This window comes from Mus musculus, chromosome 5 (assembly GCF_000001635.26).
Source record: "Mus musculus strain C57BL/6J chromosome 5, GRCm38.p6 C57BL/6J".
Classification (NCBI taxonomy): domain Eukaryota; kingdom Metazoa; phylum Chordata; class Mammalia; order Rodentia; family Muridae; genus Mus; species Mus musculus.
This window is the reverse complement of record NC_000071.6, coordinates 95,570,616-95,584,414: the sequence shown is the minus strand read 5'-3', so window position 1 is coordinate 95,584,414 and position 13,799 is coordinate 95,570,616.

Here is a 13,799-nt window from a genome sequence, read left to right as displayed (position 1 = left end):
AAAAAATGAATAAATCCCTTAATGAAACACAAGAAATATAATCAAACAGGTGAAGGAAACACATAAAACTGTTCAAGACTTGAAAATAGAAGAGAAACCACTGAAGAAAATACAAACAGAGGCAATCTTAGGGATGGCAAACCTAGATAGGAGAAGAAACACCACAGACACAAGCATCTTTAACATAATACAAGACATAGAAAAGAAAATTTCATGTGTCAAAGATAGAGTAGAAGTATTTGATACATCAGTCAAATAAAATGTTAAATCGAAGGAGGTTCTGACTTACAACATCCAGGAAATTTGGAACACTATAAAAAGACCAAACCTAAGAACAATAGAAATAGAAGAAGAAGATTCTTAGCTCCAAAGACACAGAAAATATTTTCAACAAAATAATAAAAGAAAAATTTACTAACCTAAAGGTAGAGTTGCTTATAAACATACAAAAAGCTTAAACAACACCAAATAGATTGGACCAAAAAAATCCTCCTGCCACATAATAATTAAGACACTAAATGTAACAAACAGAAATTATATCAAAAGCTGCAAGGGGAAAAGGCCAAGTAATATATAAAGGGATACTTATTAGAATTACACCCAACTTCTCAAAAGAGAGTTTAAAATCCAGAAGGTCCTGGTGCAGACTCTAAGGGACCACAGGTGGATGGCCCAGACTACTATACCCAGGTAAAACTTTACATCACTATATATGGAGAAAACAAGATTGTCCATGACAAAACAAATTTAAACCATGTCCATCCCCAAATACAGCCCCATAGGAGATACTAGAAGGAAAACTCCACTCAAGTAAGTTAACTCCACACAACAAATGAAATAATCCCATAGTAGCAAACCCAAACTGGAAACACACACACACACACACACACACACACACACACACACACACACACACACACGCACGCACACACACTCATAACCAACATCAAAACAGGAATCATCACTTATTGCTCATCAATATCTCTCAACATCAATGGGCTCAATTTTCCAGTCCAAAGACACAAACTAACAGAATGGATGTGAAAACAAGACCCTGAATTTGCTTCATAAAAGAAACAGAATTCAACAACAAAGATAGACATTACCTTAAAGTAAAGGGCAGGAAAAAGATTTTCTAAGCGAAAAGACCAAGAAGCAAGTCAGTGTAGCCATTCTAATATATTTTGACTTTCAATGTACATTATGGAAGGACACTTCATATTCAAAAAATATAAAAATCCACTATAAGGATGTCTCAATTATGAATAGTTCCACAAATGCCAGGGAACACATATTCGTAAAAGATTACTAATGCTTAAATCACACTTCCAATATCATACATTGGTAGTGAGAGACTTCAACACCTTGCTTTAACCAAAAGACAGATTATCGAGGCAGAACCTAAGCAAAAATCAGAAATAATGAAACAAGCAGAAGTTATGAATCAACGGGACTTAACAGATACCTTTAGAACATTTCACCCAAACAAGAAAGAATATACCTTCTCAGCACCCCATGGAACCTTGTCCAAAAGTGGCCATGTAGTTGCTTACAAAGCAAACCTTAAGAGATACATGAAAACTGAAATAATTACCTGTCTCTTAACAGACCACAATGGATCAAACTGGATTTCAACAGCAGTATAAACAACAGAAAGCCAACAAATTCCTGGAAACTAACAACCCTCTACTCAATGATTACTCAATGGGTCAGAGAAGAAATATATTAAAGACATTGTAAAATTCAATGAAGATGAAGGCAGAACATACCGAAACCTAAAGGATACAATGAAAGCAGTGTTAAGAGGCAAATTCATAGCACTAAGTTCCAATTGAGTACTACTCAGCTATTAACAAAATGGAGTTATGAAATTCTTGAACAAATGGATGTATCTGGAGGATATCATCCTTACTGAGATAACCCAATCACAAAAGAAGTCATTAGATATGCACTCACTTATAAATGGATATTAGCCTAGAAACATAGAACACCCAAGATTCAATTTGCAAAACACAAGAAAATCAAGAAGAGGGAAGACCAATTTGTGGATAATTCATTCCTCCTTAGAATAGGGAACAAAATACCCATGAAAGGAGTTATAGAGACAAAGTTTGGAGCTAAGATGAAAGGATGGACTATCCAGAGACTACCCCACCTGGGGATCCATCCCATAGTCAGCCACCAAGCCCAGACACTACTGCATATGCCAGAAAGTTTTTGCTGAAGGGACCCTGTTATAGCTGTCTCATATGAGTGCGTGGCAAATACAGAAGTGGATGCTCACATTCATCTATAATATCGAACACAGGGTCACCAATGGAGAAGCTAGAGAAAGCACCCAAGGAGCTGAAGGGGTCTGCAACCCTATAGGTGGGAACAACAATATGAACTAACCAGTACCCCCAGAGCTCATACCTCTAGCTGCATATGTAGCAGAAGATAGCCTAGTCGGCCATCACTGGGAAGAGAGGCCCCTTGGTATTGCAAACTTTATATGCCCCAGTACAGGGAAATGCCAGGGTCAAAAAGCAGGAGTGGGTGGGTAGGGGAGCAGGGTGGGGGGAACTTTCGGGGTAGCATTTGAAATGTATATAAAGAAAATATCAAATTTAAAAATAAGATACAACTTGCAAAACACATGAAACTGAAGAAGAACGAAGACCAAAATGTGGTCACTTTGCCCCTTCTTAGAAATGGAAACAATCACCCATGGAAAGAGTTACAGAGAAAAAGTTTGGAGCTGAGACAAAAGCATAGACCATCTAGAGACTGCCATATCCAGGGATTCATCCCATAATTAGCCTCCAAACGATGACACCATCGCATACACTAGCAAGCATTTGCTGCAAGGACCCTGATATAGCTCTCTCTTGTGAGACTAGGCTGGGGCCTAGCAAACACATAAGTGGATGCTCACAGTCAGCTATTGGATGGAGCACAGGGCCCCCAAAGGAGGAACTAGAGAAAGTATCCAAATAGCTAAAGAGATCTGCAACCCTGTAGGTACAACAACATTATGAACTAACCAGTACCCAGGAGCTCTTGACTCTAGCTGCATGTGTATCAAAGGATGGCCTAGTCGGCCATCACTGGAAAGAGCCACATTGGACATGGAAACTTTATATGCCCCAGTACAGGGGAATGCCAGGGCCAAAAAATGGGAATGGGTGGTTAGGGAAGTGGGAGGGAGGATATGGGGGACTTTTGGGATAGCATTGGAAATGTAATTGAGGAAAATATGTAACAAAAATATTTAAAAAAAAAGAAAAATGAAAAAAAAGAATTAGCAAGGTACTTGCTGCTGGGTTAAACTCTTGTTGGTCTGCTCCTGAGTAGACTCCATATCCTGGTCCATCCTAGAGCAACCACTGCATTCAGAGTCTTGGAGCTGCTGCTGGGAGCCTGGTAGACTTGGAACCCATCAACAACCCCCCACTCCCGAATACCGCTCCCCTTTCTTCCATCCATTCCACCCCTTCTACCTGATCCTTGCTGCTGTGGCAGACTTCTAGTTGGTCTGCTCTGTGAAAACTCCATATCCCAATCTATCCTAGAGGACCTGCTGCACTCAGAGCAGTTGTTCTACCAGTGTCTGACAAATACAGATGTGGATACTCACAGTCTACCATTGGCTGAGCACAGGATCCCCAATAAATGACCTACAGAAAGGATCCAAGGAGCTGACAGGTTTTGCAGCACCATAGGAGGAACAACATTATGAACTAACCATTATCCCCAGAGTTCCCAGGAACTAAACCACCAACTAAAGAGTACACATCATGGGACTCATGGCTCCTATGCTCATGGATTGATAGAATTAACATAGTAAAAATGGCCATTCTGCCAAAGGCAATCTATAGATTCAATGTAATCCCCATCAAAATCCCAACACAATTCTTCAAAGACATAGAAAGAGCAATTTTCCAATTCTTCTGGAAAGGAAAAAAATCCCAGAATAGTGAAAACAATTCTTAACAATAGAAGAGCAGCTGGGGGAATCACCATCCCTGACATGAAGCTTTACTACAAAGCAATGGTGATAAAAACTGCACAGTATTGGTAGAGAGACAGACATGTTGAACAATGGAATAGAATTGAAGACCCAGAAATAAAAGCTCACACTTATGGTCATTTGGTCTTTGACAAAAACACCAAAAATATACAATGGAATAAAGAAAGCATCTTCAATAAATGATGCTGGTCTAACTGGCTGTTTGTTTGTGGAAGAATGAAAATAGTCCCGCATTTGCACCTTGTACAAAGCTCAAGTCCAAGTGGATTAAGGATCTCAACATAAATCAAGACACACTGAATCTAGTAGAAGAGAAAGTGAAAAAGAGCCTTTAAGGATAGCTAAAAGCAATCCATGTGGGGGAATATCAGGGACAAGGCAGAGACCTGGGGTGGGTCAGGCTCCTGGGAGGATATGGGAGTGACCCTGGGTGAGACCCCAGGAGCTAGGGATAAGGAGACTGAAATGGCCACTTCCTGTAGCCAGGCAGGATTTCCAGTGGAAGGAGGGGGACACCAACCCACCCACAAAACCTTCCATCCAAAAATGTCCCTGCCTACAAGATATACAGGGATAAAGATGGAGCTGAGATTGAAGGAATAACCAACCAATGAGTGGACAAACTTGAGACCTACCTCATAGAGGAGAGCCAAACCCTGACACTCTTGATGATACTTGGTTGCACTTCAGGACAGAAGCCTATCATAAACATCATGTGAGGATTCATACAGCAAGTGATGGCAACAGATGGACATGCACAGCCAAATATTAGGCAGAATTCAGGGAATCTTTTGATATAGTCAGAGGAAGGATTGAGGGAGCCAGATGGGGTCAAGTATACCAGAAGGAGACCTAGAGAGCCAAGTCACCTGGACCCATTGGGCATTCATAGAGATTGAGCCACCAACCAAAAAGCATGCATGGTCCAGACCTAGGGCCCCTACAAATGTGGAGCAGATGTGAAGCTTGGTCTTAATGCGTGTCACCTAAAAATTAGATCTGGGGTTGTCTCTTACTGAATTTTGTTGCCTTCCATGGAATCTATGGGAACCTAGTGGGGCTATCTTATTTGGCCACAGTAGGAGAGGATGCATTTGTTCCTGATGCAACTTGGTTTGCCAGGGTGGTGTGGTAGCTGATGGGGTTGCATAGTGAATACCTTTCCTTCTCTTGGGAGAATGGGAGGAGGAAATGATGAGAAAGGGTCGAAGGGTAGGCCTGGGAGGAAAGGGAAGGCAGGATGTGATCAAATGGTAAAGTGCATAAATGAATGAGTGAAAATAAACAGAAATGATAAATAGGGAGCTAGACATGTTTAACATTTAAACTTTTTCAACTGCAAACTGAATAGAAATGTGTTCTCCCTGAAATATGTTAGCAACCTATGTTTTCATGGTCTACTTATAATTAAACTAAATAGTGATTAAATATGCAAAAATTTTGGTATAAGATAAAGTTGTGAGGATTGTTGTGAAGCTTTGTGGCTATAGTTAGTATGTACTTATAACTGATAATTAGCATATGTAAATTATAAACACACAATGTTGTTCAGTCAGACATCATCCTACAGATACAAATAGGTAGGGTTATATTTATTTTAGTTTCTTATCTCCCCCATCTTCACATTGTTTCTTTCTCCTCTCTTATCAGTATATGCTTAAAATTTATACTATAAAAATTGTTCAGGTTTTTTATTCTTTTGAATTTTATTTACTTATTTGTCACAGCTTTTATTCCATTCCTGAGCAGGGATAAGATGAAGTCAAGAGAGACCGGAAGGAAAGTGCTAAGGGATTCTAGCTCCATGTCAGGAGGAAGTTTTGTGGATTTTGATATTAGTTATTTAGATAAGTAGATAGAATGACATAGAATTTCTCCTCTGCAGTCTCAACCTACAGGGTGTGGAGATAACTGTTATGTATTATTACATCCTGTTTAATGGTGTTCACAGATCCAGTGAATGGATAGAAAAACACTTTACAAAGTAAAACACATCCAGAGATTTCTTGGATTGACTTAGGACATTGGTATTACTTTGATATATCTACACAGTGATTATCTAAAAACAAACAAACAAACAAACAAACACACCATCAACACGCACAAGGTCACCAAATATTTGAAATGTAATTAATTAAATATAATGCCAAACTGGTAAGCTTTCCTGCAACATAGATACCTGTTTCCTTGTGAATCTGTATCTGTGAGTGCTTTTTCCCTTGTCAAACATAGGCCTGGAGAGATGATGGCTCAGTAAGTAAGAGTCTTGGTTGCTCTTTCAGACAACCTGAGTTCAATTCTAGACAATTACCTGGTAGCTGATAACCATCTATACAGGGTTCTGATGCCTTTTTCTGTCATGCCAGCTTACATAGTAATAGAACAGGAATAAACATAAAATGCATACAGAAATAAATGTTGTACATTGACAAATTCCTAATTTCCTCTACTCATCCATAGTTTAGGAGCTCAAACTCTGGAGCCCAAAGCACCCTACCCTATTGCTCTCCAGCTGAGCTCAATGGACACACCTGAAAGTTCACATGCTCTCTTCACAGAGACAACTGTTGATGATCACCATCCAAGTTTTAATTAATTGGGCCATTTTCTTTATTACTTTGTGAAACTGAGTCATTTTTTATTTAAGAACTTCTTTGACTAGGTGTATAGCTACATGTATATTATGTGGGTTTGTGTATGTGAAAGGGGCATTCACAGAGGCCAGAAAAGAGGGTCCTATCACCTGAAGCCTGAGTTCCATTGGACAGACACCTGATTATTAGCTCTGAAACAGAACTTTGTTCCTCTGCAAAAGCAGCCTGTGCTCTCCACCTATGAAGAGTCTCTCTCCATCTATGCATTGTTTATTTTAAGAATACAAATGCATGTTAATTGTGGGGAAATTTCAGGTGAGTCCTAAGGAACAAGGTCAGGGAACTGTTGAGCTAGGAAGACAGGTTGCAAGGGAAGACAGAAAGAAGGAGTGTAAGAGAGATTTGTTGTTTGGTTTTTCTTCCTCTTTACCTTAGGCCAGCCTAAATGTCCATATGGGTCCCACCTTAGCTGATAACTTTATCCATCTTCCAAAGATTGTGAAAGGCCTGGCATCAATGTGTACATTTTAACTTCACTCCAGAGGGTTTACTATACAGAAAATGGGTATAATGACTTGGCAGAGGGAGTCTTTTTTCTTTTGTTCTTTTTTTTATTACAACTGAAGAATTAAAGTACATTTGTTTTGTAAAGTACATGCTTTATGTAGTGGAGAGACCTGCATATTATGGGATACCTTTATATAAAATATGGGTGTGTCATAGAGTTTTGGAGTCCACTGGAATAAGGCTTTAGAGACATGTGGCATAATGGATGGATATAGAGGTTCCAGTAGTCACTTCATTAAAGCATGATAAAAAGATCAAGATTACAAAGCCAGACTGGAAATCCTGTTTACTTTGCCCTATGTTGTCTTCTTTCCTTTAGGCATCTCGGTTGAGTCCAAGGTTCCTTGAAATCTGAATGTACTAGATATTAATTGTGATCCTTTTAATCTTCCTTCATAGGAGGTGTGACTATGTTGCTCAAATTGTTTAAATATTTTGTGCACATAACTGATCAGCCACCCAGGAGGGTTGTACACGTAACCCAGGCAAAGTACAAGGGAAATAAGTGTCAAGAAAAGTTTCATTTTATACATTTCCAATTTCTTTTTTGTGTGTGTGTGTGTGTTCTTTCCACACCAATACTCTTTTTTTTTAAATTAGGTATTTTCCTCGTTTACATTTTCAATGCTATCCCAAAGGTCCCCCATACCCACATCCCCAATCCCCTACCCACCCACTCCCCCTTTTTGGACCTGGCGTTCCCTTGTACTGGGGCATATAAAGTTTGAAAGTCCAATGGGCCTCTCTTTGCAGACTAGGCCATCTTTTGATACATATGCAGCTAAAGACAAGAGCTCCCGGGTACTGGTTAGTTCATATTGTTGTTCCAACTATAGGGTTGCAGTTCCCTTTAGCTCCTTGGGTAATTTCTCTAGCTCCTCCATTGGAGGCCGTGTGACCCATCCAATAGCTGACTGTGATCATCCACTACTGTGTTTGCTAGGCCCCGGCATAGTCTCACAAGAGAGCTATATCTGGGTCCTTTTAGCAAAATCTTGATAGTGTATGCAATGGTGTCAGCATTTGGAAGCTGATTATGGGATGGATCCCTGCATATGGCAATCACTAGAAGGTCCATCCTTTCCTCACAGCTCCAAATTTTGTCTCTGTAACTCCTTCCATGGGTGTTTTGTTCCCATTTCTAAGAAAGGGTAAAGGGTCCACACTTTGGTCTTTGTTCTTCTTGAATTTCATGTGTTTGCCAAGTTGTATCTTATATCTTGGGTATCCTAAGTTTCTGGGCTAATATCCACTTATCAGTGAGTACATATTGTGCGAGTTCCTTTGTGATTGGGTTACTTCACTCAGGATGATACCCTCCAGGTCCAGCCATTTGCCTAGGAATTTCATAAATTCATTCTTTTTAATAGCTGAGTAGTATTCCATTGTGTAAATATACCACATTTTCTGTATCCATTCCTCTGTTGAGGGGCATCTGGTTTCTTTCCAGCTTCTGGCTATTATAAATAAGGCTGCTATGAACATAGTGGAGCATGTGTTCTTCTTACCGGTTGGGACATTTTCTGGATATATGCCCAGGAGACTTATTGTGTGATTCTCCTGTAGTACTATGGCCAATTTTCTGAGGAACTGCCAGACTGATTTCCAGAGTGGTTGTACAAGCTTGCAATCCCACCAACAATGGAGGAGTGTTCCCCTTTCTCCACATCCTCGCCAGCATCTGCTGTCACCTGAGTTTTTGATCTTAGCCATTCTGACTGGAGTGAAGTGGAATCTCAGTGTTGTTTTGATTTGCATTTCCCTGATGATTAAGGATGTTGAACATTTTTTCAGGTGCTTCTCTGCCATTCGATATTCCTCAGGTGAGAATTCTTTGTTCAGCTCTGAGCCCCATTTTTAATGGGGTTATTTGACTTTCTGGAGTCCACCTTCTTGAGTTCTTTATATATATTGGATATTAGTCCCCTATCCGATTTGGGATAGGTAAAGATCCTTTCCCAATCTGTTGGTGGCCTTTTTGTCTTATTGACGGTGTCTTTTGCTTTGCAGAAGCTTTGCAATTTTATGAGGTCCCATTTATCGATTCTTGATCTTACAGCACAAGCCATTGTTGTTCTATTCAGGAATTTTTCCCCTGTACCCATATCTTCGAGGCTTTTCCCTACTCTCTCCTCTATAAGTTTCAGTGTGTCTGGTTTTATGTGGAGTTCCTTAATCCACTTATATTTGACGTTAGTACAAGGAGATAGAAATGGATCAATTCGCATTCTTCTACGTGATAACTGCCAGTTGTGCCAGTACCATTTGTTGAAAAGGCTGTCTTTTTTCCACTGGATGGTTTTAGCTCCCTTGACAAAGATCAAGTGACCATAGGTGTGTGGATTCATCTCTGGGTCTTCAATTCTGTTCCATTGGTCTACTTGTCTGTCACTACATTTCCAATTTCAAACAGACTTTTTCTTCCCATGAAATACCAGTGTTTTCCATTCCTGGGCCCATCTAACCTTTCTGACCCTGAACCAGATAGTGAGGTTGGTAACAGTCAAAGACCACACAGAGAGAACATCCAGGTTTATAAGTATAGAACTAAGCATCTAGTTAGTTTGTCCGGGGAGAAGCCAGGTATCAATGCCAAACTGTGTTTCTGACTCCAATTGGCCCCTGTTCCCTCCACCCTTCCAACTGTTCCTCCATGTCAAGCTCAGTCTCCAAGACACCAGTCACTGTACATCCTTATGTTTCCAACCATCTGAGCAGTGTCAGAAGCCATGGGCTCCTAGGTCCCCAGATGAAAGATGTATATCAAGCCTATTGTTTATTCAAATCCAGAACTCATATTTCCCAATTTGCTGCCAACAACAACAACAACAACGTCTGGACACCTGGTGTTAGACACAGCACTCACCACATGTATGGCATATATCTGTAACAAATGAAGTGTTCTTGGGCTGCCTTTTTGCCCTGAGTGTATCTATGAGCTCCTGAGCCCATCATAGATCATAGCACTCCAGAGGGGCAGTGTATTGTTTCACATTCATCTTGGTCCAGTTGGCTGTTGATGCGAAAGGTCCTTCAGGATGGGCATGGAGAAATCACTGTTGTAGAAGTTGACATTGGAGATCTGAGTGCATTGTTTGAATCCAGGTAGGAGGGCATTGACCTGGGAGTCATTCACCCTACATCCTTGCAAATCCAGAGTCTCAAGAGTGCTTACCACTTTCATGAGGAGACATCTCAGAGCCATAAGATCAAAATCCAGTAAAACCACACCTCTCAATCCCAGATGTTTTAGCTGAAAGAGGATCTGACAGCAGGAGCAGGAATCCAGGTCTCTCTGTGAAATTAGGGAGTAACTAATGGAGAGGGTCTTCAAGGGTGTCACAAGGAACCTAGGGTTAAAGGACACAGAGAGTTAGTTCAGTCAAATGGTCTTGTAGAGGTTTGGCATGGATATACTGAGTGGTAGAAAGAACCAGGTGCCCCAAGTTCAGTTTGACTAAATGATTAAGGACATCATTTATGATACTTTCTATTGGAACCTGTTCAGTCCATTCAACCCCACAATTCATCTCCTGTCCTCACTCTCAAGCTAAAAATCAATTCATTCCTTAAGCCCAGAAAGCACTCAGAAGAAATTTCCATCCCATGAAATTTTTGACAGGATCCCAATATTTGCTGTGTGTTCACTGAATCTGCATACTTTCATTCCCACTGCAGTCGTGCTTGCTCTCATTTACAGCCCAAGCTCTACCTCCTATCCCATGCATTCAGTGCTACTTGGGCTCAAAATATTTCACTCATGGAAACTGGGTAAATATAGAAGGCTACTCTCATAGTTCAGATCATAAAACCCATGTTCACAATGTGCCAATGAGTTCCCTTACTACTCACTACCGTGTCCCCTTTCTCTTCCCTTTCCATATGATTCTGTGGGAATGATTTCAATTACAACTAATTTTTACTAGCTTTAACCTACTATTTACACCCAATCGCTTCTCTCCATCAGGAGTTCTCATCTGAGACACTGATTTACCTTGTAAAATTTCCCTTGTTTATCTCAGTGTACATAGAAACAAGACATAACTTTCTGATTCTTATGGGTCTCTAAATGTTTGTTCCTAGTGGCTGGCTGGCATCATGTACCACTAATCCTTATGATAAGACAGACAGACTTGCTCTGATAGCTGAACCAGCTCTCCATTATGGCCTACCCTAGGACCTGATTCATCTGGGATATGAGAAAATGGACGCAGAACATGAAAAGTTGCTGGAGACAGTTGAATGAGAAGAACTGAGAAGTAAACTTGTTGATACACTTGGCTTCTCTGACTCTTGTTCTATTGAAAATAGGAAAGGTGATACCAGGAAGGGATACCAGGAAGACTTTTCAAAGATTTCACAGCTGCCCAAAGTAGTGAACAAAATATGCCAACTCTAACAGGGTCCAATTCAACTCCAATTCAGTGATGTGCTCTGCATAAAAAATATTCAAGGGGGCGCAGAGTTGGCAGACAACGCCAAGGTCCCCAGAGGACTCTCTACAGTATCTTCGGACCCCTGGTGAATGGAACACAAGTTCTGTTCCAATCTAATCACGCTGGACCTGAGACAGCATTAATTAGGGAAACAGAAAATGCAGCCTGACCAGGGTCACAAGTTCCTTCCTTTTGGCGCCAGGACCTGGTCACCTTAGGCATGAAGTCAGCGGACACCCCCAAGGTCACTAGAGGACTCTCTACTTGATCTTAGGACCTCTGGTGAGTAGAACACAACTTCTGCCAGTAGGCAGGTTCTAACGCCAGATATCTGGGCACCTTCCCTATAAAAGGAGAGATTGCCTGCAGAGAGTGCTCTGACTACTGAAACTCAGGAGAGAGCTAGTCTCCCAGGTCTGCTGATGAGGGCTAACAGAATCACGAGATCAACAAGCTCTAACGAGAGACAACTATAACAAATAAGTCCAGAGAATACCAGATGACGAAAGGCAAACTTAAGAATCTTACTAACAGAAACCAAGACCAATCACCAACATCAGAACGCAGCACTCCAAACTTGCCCAGCCCTGGGCACCCCAACACACCTTAAAAGCTAGACCTGGATTTAAAAGCATATCTCATGATGATGGTAGAGGACACCAAGAAGAACTTTAATAGCTCAGTTAAAGTACTACAGGAGAATATGGTAAAGAGTTACAAGTCCTTAAAGAAAAACAGGAAAACACAACCAAACTGGTAGAAGTCCTTGAAGAAAAGCAGGAAAACACATCCAAACAGGTGATGGAAATGAACAAAACCATACTAGACCTAAAAAGGGAAGTAGACACAATAAAGAAAACACAAAATGAGGCAACACTGGAGATAGAAACCCTATGTAAGAAATCAGGAATGATGGATGCAAGCATCAGCAACAGAACACAAGAGATGGAAGAGAGAATGTTATGTGCAGAAGATTCCATAGAGAACATCGGCACAACAACCAAAGAAAATGCAAAATGCAAAAGAATCCTAAATCGAAATATCCAGAAAATCCAGGACACAATGAGAACACCAAACCTACGGATAATAGGAGTAGATGAGAATGAAGATTTTCAACTTAAAGGGCCAGCAAATATCTTCAAGAAAATAATAGGAGAAAATTTCCCAAATCTAAAAGGACACACTCATGAACATAAAAGAAGTCTACAGACCTCCAAATAGACTGGACCAGAAAAGAAATTCCTCCCCACACATAATAATCAGAACAACAAATGCACTAAATAAACATAGAATATTAAAAGCAGTAAGGGAAAAAGGTCAAGTAACATATAAAGGCAGGCCTAACAAAATTACACCAGACTTTTCACCAGAGACTATGAAAGCCAGAAGATGCTGGACAGATGTTATACAGACACTAAGAGAACACAAATGCCAGCCCAGGCTACTATACCCAGCCAAACACTCAATTATCATAGATGGAGAAATCAAAGTATTCCAGGAAAAAAACCAAATTCATACATTATCTCTCCACGAATCCAGCCCTTCAAAAATAATAACAGAAAAAAAAATACAAGGACAGAAACCACGCTCTACATAAAGCAAGAAAGTAATTCTTCAACAAACCTAAAAAAGACAGACACAAGAACAGAATTCCAACTCTAACAACAAAAATAATAGGAAGCATCAATTACTTTACCTCAATACATCTTAATATCAATGAAATCAATTCCCCAATAAAAAAACCATAGACTAACAGACTGGCTACACAAAAAGGACCCAATATTTTGCTGCTTACAGGAAACCCATCTGAGGGAAAAAGACAGAAACTACCTCAGAATAAAAGGCTAGAAAACAATTTTCCAAGCAAATGGTCTGAAGAAACAATCTGGAATAGGCATTCTAATATTTAATAAAATCAATTTCCAACCCAAAGTTATCAAAAAAGACAAGAAGGGACACTTCATACTCATCAAATGTAAAGTCTTCCAAGGAGAACTCTCAATTCTGAATATCTATGCTCCAAATGCAAGGGCAGCCACATTCATTAAACACACTTTAGTAAAGCTCAAAGCACACATCGCACCTCAATCAATAATAGTGGGAGACTTCAACACACCACTTTCATCAATGGAAAGATTGTGGAAACAGAAACTAAACAGGGACACAGTGAAACTAACAGAAGTGGTGAAA